This window comes from Trichosurus vulpecula, chromosome 4 (assembly GCF_011100635.1).
Source record: "Trichosurus vulpecula isolate mTriVul1 chromosome 4, mTriVul1.pri, whole genome shotgun sequence".
Lineage (NCBI taxonomy): Eukaryota > Metazoa > Chordata > Mammalia > Diprotodontia > Phalangeridae > Trichosurus > Trichosurus vulpecula.
In genome coordinates, this window is record NC_050576.1 from 291,137,629 (window position 1) to 291,145,558 (window position 7,930).

At 37.6% G+C, this 7,930-nt stretch overlaps 1 non-coding gene across 1 annotated transcript; it reads left to right on the top strand.

Moving 5' to 3' along the window:
- The first annotated feature begins 6,423 nt into the window (after nt 1-6,423).
- LOC118849246 lies at nt 6,424-6,530 on the top strand. The gene has a single exon (XR_005010299.1). It is a non-coding gene; the product is annotated as a U6 spliceosomal RNA (small nuclear RNA).
- The last annotated feature ends 1,400 nt before the right edge of the window (nt 6,531-7,930 follow it).

A 7,930-nucleotide genomic window follows, 5' to 3' on the forward strand; every position in this document is an offset into this window, starting at 1 on the left:
CAAGATGTCAAGATGAAATAAACAAAAAAATAAGTAAAATAACATTTTGATTACACCTGGTTAATCAGAATGCTAAGAACTTCAACAAACTGGACCACAGTGGTGAATATGGAAAACTGAGCAGTCTTTAAGCAGGGAGGGAAAGAGTTGTCACAAAGCCCAAGAATCGTGTTCCTTAAGAGAAGATTGCAATCATACTCATGTAGATCTTGAATATTTATTATGATTAAAAACATTTTCTCCCTTTGTTTTCATGGCAGGGATTATACAGCTTTCCTCTGACTCCCTACTACTGTCCTCCCAGAAATGTGGCTATTAGGAGTCTGGGCAATTTAAATAACCCCACCATATTGTTCCCAGGGAGAAAGGAAGCATACCACATGATAGCTTGCTATTTTAAGTAATTACTGTTGCTATAGAAAACTGGGCTCAGTGTCAGGAAAATTTGGGTCCAATAAAATAAATAATAATAATATATAGGTGCTAAACTCACTGTTAAGCTGCTACAGTACTAGAGTGCATTCACAAAGGTAGAAGAAGGTAGGTGGTACAGTGTGTAGAGTCCTAGTTTCTCTTATCTGTGAAATGAGAATAATAGTAATAGCACCAACATTACAGTGATGTTCTGAGGACCAAATGAAATCGTACATATATATATATATATATATATATATATATATATATGTATATACACACACACAGCACTTTGAAACATAAATGCTATTTTAATGATAATTATTGTTTCCAATATAATGAATAGTTTAAGATGATGATAACAAGAAGGAGAAGGCTAAGGTGCCTCTGTAAGAGAAGAGTTATCCAGCTGGGCCTGGTGTGAGGGGCAAAGACCTACTTAAAAAAAGAAAGCAGTCATGTATTCCTGTTCCTTGGTATCTGTCTGTCTGTCTGTGTCTGCCTCTCTCTCTCTCTCTCTCTCTCTCTCTCGCTCTCTCTCTCTCTCGCTCTCGCTCTCGCTCTCTTTCTCCAGTAGCAATATGGTGACCATTGCAGAGCCATGTTTTGTTTTGTTTTGTTTTGTTTTTTGTACTGTCAAAAGACTAGTGCCACCTGGAGAGTAGCCACTTTGCAGAATGGCTAGAGTAAGTGATATCAATGCCACTTGCTAGAAACTGCATTGGACTGCAGAAAGAGCTACCTCAAGAAGCAACGCCAACGTCACCTGCTGAAAGGTATCCAGAATTGTAGGAGTCTCCCACTGAGGAACTACTAAAGAGCAACACCTTTATCAACACCTGGGCATATGGCCTAGCACATAACTATGTGACTAGACTCTACTTTACTCTGTCAAGGAAGTTACTAATTGGCAAGTATATTCATTTTCTAAAAGTTCTATAGTGAGTTCTATTTTTAAAATTTCATATTTTTTATTCTGAATTTAATGAACACCAAAAAGAACATTTCTGTATATGAAGTATGGTGAGTTCTATTTTGCCTCCTTCAATCTTTCAAAAAACCTTTTCTTATTTGAGTTTTAAGAAATGTGGCATTATAACAGCAAATGGTAATGACCCATTGGGAAGTGTCATATAGGAGTTTCCCAAATCCCCTATATCCTGCAGGGTCTCTTCAAGTCATATAAGAGTTTCTCATACAAAGTATAAAATCAAGGTTACTGATTCAATAAGCTTAGTTATCTGATTTTTCTAGGGTTTTAGCTGACAACAAATTAGAAGCAGTGAAGTTAGGACATGGGGGAATGTTGCTAAAAACAGTCACAGGGACGACTGACAATGGGAAAGAAGACAGAGCAAACACCAATTAGAAAAGCACAAGAGAGTGTGAGCACTTAAGAGTGGGAGCAAACCCCTACAATCTTAATAACCCCTAAAGGTACTATTTATTATTCCTCCTAATAACCCTGAGTCATCAAGTTTCAATTATGTTTTAGGTGATCTGTTTACTGAGGTAGGTAGGAAGTATGTGATGCATTTTAGAAAGATTTCCATCGAAAAAGTTAAAATTTAAAGCAAGCTTTGGCTCTTAAGAGAGATGAGCTTCAGTTATTTGGAAAGTTCCCTAACAGACAACACCTTATTCCTTAATAATGCTGAGCAGGTGAAATAATACTTTATTCTTGTATAGTATTAGGGCTATTCCCCAAACAGTAAAAAGCATAATATTACTCAACCTTGTGGAAGCATAGAACACTAACATCCCACTAGTGTTATAAAAAGTACAAATTTGTCCTGTAAGATACATGTTGTGGTTTACTTCAGAGTCCTCTTTCTCTCTTGAACTGAGTAGCTAATCATTCTCCCTTGAATAAAAGGCTTAATCAATTTCAAGGAGGGTTAGAATACTAGCTAGATCAATAGAAGGCATTTGATATCTCAATGAAAGAAATGTCTTATTTGTAGTAACCAAGCTAAGAGTGGGAAAGTCTTTTCACTAACCAAATCAAGAGAGACATTGGTTTACTGCTGAGCAGTGAAGAGAAGGCTTCTATAGAGAAAACAGCTGTGAGGGCAAATCTTCTTTAAGGTCACATGCTAATATTAACATTAATGTCTTTGCTTAGTGATTCTAAAAATACAAATGGAGACTACATGTATTTTTACTTTATCTTTCCTGTGGAATTCCTCCACCTTGTGTCTCATGATAACTATAAGATGTAAACAGGAAACTTTTTCTGAGTAAGCAGGAGAAACTATTGATCAGGACAAATTTGACTAAAATTTAAAAATAATCACTTTCTTCCACAACATCCTAATGAAAGTCTTGCTCACATATTTTTTTGTCCTGACTTGTGACTTCATTAGAGCATTGAACTAGTAAGGAAATTCCCTCTACCAACACGTTTCACACCAACAACGGTTCTGCAAGTTAGCCTTAAGGGAGTTGTCCTAGGCCACTGAGAGGTGCCAATCAGTCACACAATCAACATATGTCAGAGACTGGACTTGATCCCAATGGTTTTTGACCCTATCCACTATATCAAGGTGACTCACTGCTCACAATAAAGGATTTAATTGTTATTGTTGGTTGTTGGTTTGTTTTAATAAGAATTATGATGTCTGGTGTTAGAAGCTTCCAGTAAAGAGCTTTCTAAATTGAATCATACTGGTATCTTCTGTGAAATTTTATAGTTTTAGAATCACTTTAGAATTGATTTGAAGACTTTGCCATTTTGCCTCTTAGAATTTAAACTGAGTCTAAAAATTAATTTTAGATTACAGGAGCAAATGAGATAATCAAAGAACCTCAAGGCCTTGTGAAACCTAAAAAAAAATTAATTAGTAGAACTCTACCACTGCTCAACCTGGATTGTTTTCTATTTCTTGTTTCTCTCTCCCTAGTTTTGTTTCATTTTTTTCTCTTTTCTCTCTCTCCTGACTACATTTCTTTCTTCCAAATGCCTAACAGTGGATAACAATGATAGCTGCAACCCAAGCTAAACCCAAGTTTAGGATTTGAGGGTTAACTATAGCAGCAGTATTCAGGTGGCCAGACCGAGTCTACTGTCCAATGACTAGACTAGCTAAGTATGGAAAACTTTATTACCACCAAGAGGTTAAATAGGCGAGAAAAAAATTGGCATTAAGGACTAAATGGAAGGTTGTAGCAGCTGGGACCTAGGCAAGAGCAGCAGAGAGCAACAAGCATAGTCTCATTTATTGCTTAAGTCCTTAGTAAGGCAGGGACCTGAATTCAAGAACTTTATGACCTGGGTTTTCCTCACCTTAACAAGAGAAGCTTGTACAATATGATATCCAAGGTCTCTTCTAGCTCTGATGTTCTACTGACTATGATTCTATGGTGCTGACACACAGGGTAAGTAATAATTCAGAAATCAAAGCTGCTCTTGTGAATTAGAAATATTCTAATAGGAATGAAAAAGGTGTTCAGTTTCTCAAAGCGAAGAGACCATTTCAAGAAGTAATTCAACAGGTCAAAAGCTATCATAGAGCAGGTCAAAGCAATGGGCTCTGAAATGTAAAACAGTTAGATACAACTGAAGGGAAAAAGAAGGAAAGGGGAAGAAAATAAATATTTATATAAAGTCTACTACATATGAGGCACTGTGCTAAGCACTTTTTGCAAATATTATATCATTTGATAATCATTTTGATGATCTCATCTGATCCCTACATCAACTCTGCAAGATAGGTGTTGTTACTACCCTCATTTTACACTTCAGGAAACTGAAGCAGAGGTTAAGGTGACTTGCCCAGGGTCACAGTTAGTAAGTGTCTGAAGCAGGATCTGAACTCTATCCACTGTGCTACCTAGCTGCCTTTCCAAGTAAAGGTGCAATCTGAAGGTGCTAGACTATCTAAAGCCCTTTCTAGTCTTTTATGAGACTTAATTACTGGGCTGTGGCAGTGATATACCTCCAGGGTTATCAAAACAGTAATCTATTTTCTTTATGTTTGCACAGGTGTGCGATGAATTATCTTTGGAATCCTTCCATGGTGGAATTATTCCATAATCTCTCTTTGAGTAGCTTGCCACCTCGTTTGTGGATTTCTGTACCAATGGCCTTAGTTCCAACTAGTCTATCTGAAGACAACTGTTCAGTGGCAAAAGTTCTTTGGACAGTCAGTGGTGACATAAGTCCTATGTTAACATTTCACCACAGGATTGAATGTCAGGATAAAAAGGTCAACCTCGAGAATTGGTTTAAAAATGCATTTAAGTATTCTGCCCATCATACTGACTTCTGAACATTCCATAATCAGAGTCTTGACAAAATAATTGTGAGATTTCCATACTACAGTACTCATGGACCACTCTCTGACTTCAAAGAACTCTCCTCTTGGGATACTCTACAACTTCTTATTGATTTATTGATTAATTTCCTAATCTACCCATTTTCTATCCTTCATACAGCAAAATTTCACTTAAACCCACTGTCAGACTGGTTATTTGCCAACTTCCCATTGCTATAGTTGATCATTGACTAGGCTAATGGCTAAAATGGCAGAAGGTGAAGAAGATTCCAGCTGAAGTATCGACTATAACAAGTAAAGCTGAAAGTAAATATTCATGAAAATGCAACCAGTACTCTTGATTTAGAAGTGTAGAGACTTAGAATGATTAGTATTCATAGTTAATTCTTAGTGATGCATTCAAGAATCATTTAGCCCAACACTGATGTTAATGTAGCTCTCTGATATAGCATACTATCTTTCAGGTTGATTTCATATCATACATTATACAGGTTCATATATCAATTTCTATAAGTATCTCAAAATCATATGTTCCTATTGGTCACGTACAAATAACAAGAAATTTGGAAATATGAAAACAAAAGAAAAAGTTCATATTAATGGAAAAATAGCTGTGTTTCTCTCTGACAAAAAAAAAGTTTTGCATGGAAGCCCTTGGTTAATAGTCACTGCCAAATAAAGCAACACTGATTTCCCAGGATCCAAGGTGGAGAAGTTCAAGGCTAATGACTGTAACTCAGGTATCTATTGGTAGAATAATTACGAATTGAGCCCAACCCAGGCAAAAATTATGAATGGTGCTACTATTGGCCTACCTGTCTTATCACCAATAAGTATAAACCTTCACCTTAGAGTAATCCCCACTCATGAGTCTTTGTGAGAAGCAAGTGGACTTCTGACCTACATGTCCTTGTGTTAACTCTGCATTTTGGAGACATTAAGCCTCTGTTTGCAGATTATGAACCAATAAAACACATTAATCTTCAAGATTATCAAACGTTTACCCTTTACGTTTAGTATTATTGCAGTGAAAAGACTCAGTTATGGGGCTAAGTGGAAAAGTTCAGTTTGTTCCAACATTTTCCTTCAGTCAATGTTCTTAACTAAGTTGGATAAGAAGCTTGCCTAGGACATGACATTCAATCTTTCATAAGAAGTTCTGAGAAATCCTTGAAAAGACCCATAGAAAAAACAGAGGGTATATAGAGAAGGACAGATAAAAAACAATGCTGAAACATACACATTTTTTCTTGTCCAGACCTGTGATTTCATTGATGTGGAAATTTTCTGGCGTTAAAAATCCATCTACTGTTGGAACTCAAAACTTATCTGTAATTTACAGTCTTAGAGGGTTGCCTAGGACACCAAAAAGTTGTAGCTATATCTATGCCACAAGAAGCAGCACAGAGTAGTGAGTAGACAGCTGATGTTGGAGTCTGATCTAAGTTCAAGTCCTGACTTTGATGTATGCTGCCTGTGTGACCACAGATGAATTTCTTAACCATTCAATGGCCCTGGCAACTCTGAATTAAGTTGCAGAAAAGATATTGATCTATATTGGTAGAAGTTCCCTCACCAAGGATTCTATATACTAATAAAATCATAGATCTGCACCCCCCCCAACAATACATATATAGCTATATATTTCATATGACTATATGTATGCAATGATAGATTATGTTTTAAGATACATAGATAGAGACATAGATATATCTTTAAAAGTATTCAAACAGGGCTCGCTTTGGCAGCACATATACTAAAATTGGAAAGATACAGAGAAGATTAGCATGGCCCCTGTGCAAGGATGACACGCAAATTCGTGAAGCATTCCATATTTTTGCATGCAACTAGAAAATAAGATACACAGGCAATGGGGTGTAGAAATTTATCTTGCCCTACAAGAAAGGAAGGGAAAAGGGGATGGGAGGGGAGTGGGGTGACAGAAGGGAGGGCTGACTGGGGAACAGGGCAACCAGAATATATGCCATCTTGGAGTGAGGGGGAGGGTAGAAATGGGGAGAAAATTTGTAATTCAAACTCTTGTGAAAATCAATGCTAAAAACTAAATATATTAAATAAATAAAAAATTTTTAAAAAAGTATTCAAATAACTGACAAAGAGGAAAAAAACACTTGGCATCAAAGAGAGAAGGAAGGAAGAAATGAATGAATGAATGAACAAATGAACTTGAATTTAGGGAGGTTGGGAAAGATTTTTCAAAAAATGGAATTTCAGTTGGGACTTAAAGGATACCAGAGGAGTCAATAGGTAGAATTGAGGAGGGCAAGCATTCCAGGCATGGGGGACATCCAGAGAAAATGTTACCATTATACCAATCCTCATTACCACTTCTATTGAACTATTGTAATTAATCTCCTTATAGTCACTTTCTCCCTCTTCTAATCTACCTATGACATCATTGTCAAATTAATCTCTTTCATATACAAATCTAAGCAGGTAATTCCCCTCCTTAAAGTCCTTTAGTTGCTCCCAATCACTTACTAAATAGTACACAAACTCCTTAGCCTAACATACAAATCCTTCCACAGTCTATCACCTTACCATCTTTACAATCTTACATCAGATGACACTCCTCCACATGTGTAGCCAGAATGGCCTTTGTTTTCTTTGAATGACTCAGCTTACCTCATTGAGCCTCTGGACACTGTGGCTTGCTCTTCCGGGGCAGGAAGCCCAAAGAGCATTCCAGGAAGCAGACAACTTCCTGTGTGATGAGTCATGGGGCTGGCTGAGGGGAGGTGTTAACGGCTACGCTAGGGGGAGGGGCCAAGTCAAGAACCAATCGGCCCTGGTCGTTCAGGCAGTGCTTGATGATGTCAAAAAACTCTATAAGAGGGGAGAGGACAGCTTGAAGATCCTCTTTTCCTTTTCCGGTTGGAGCCAGCGACAGTTACAGCGACAGTTACAGCGACAGTTACAGTTGCAGTCACAGCCACAGCCACAGACACAGCAGAAGCAGGAGCTGCCAGTAGCAGAGCTGACCTACGGGAGGAAGCTGAACAAAGACTTCAGTCCAGTGGGTAATCTTATTACCATAGAGGGGGAAACATGATTTTGCTTTACGCAATCATGCTTCTCTGTAGCCTCCTGGTTACTCTTTCAAGGCGTACTTATTGGGCCTGGAAGCTTTTGATCAATATATCAAAATGGGGTTGCTGGTTCATGGGTTGGTTACTGTGGAGCCTAAATAAATGTTTTGATTCTTCTGCCTTCTACTT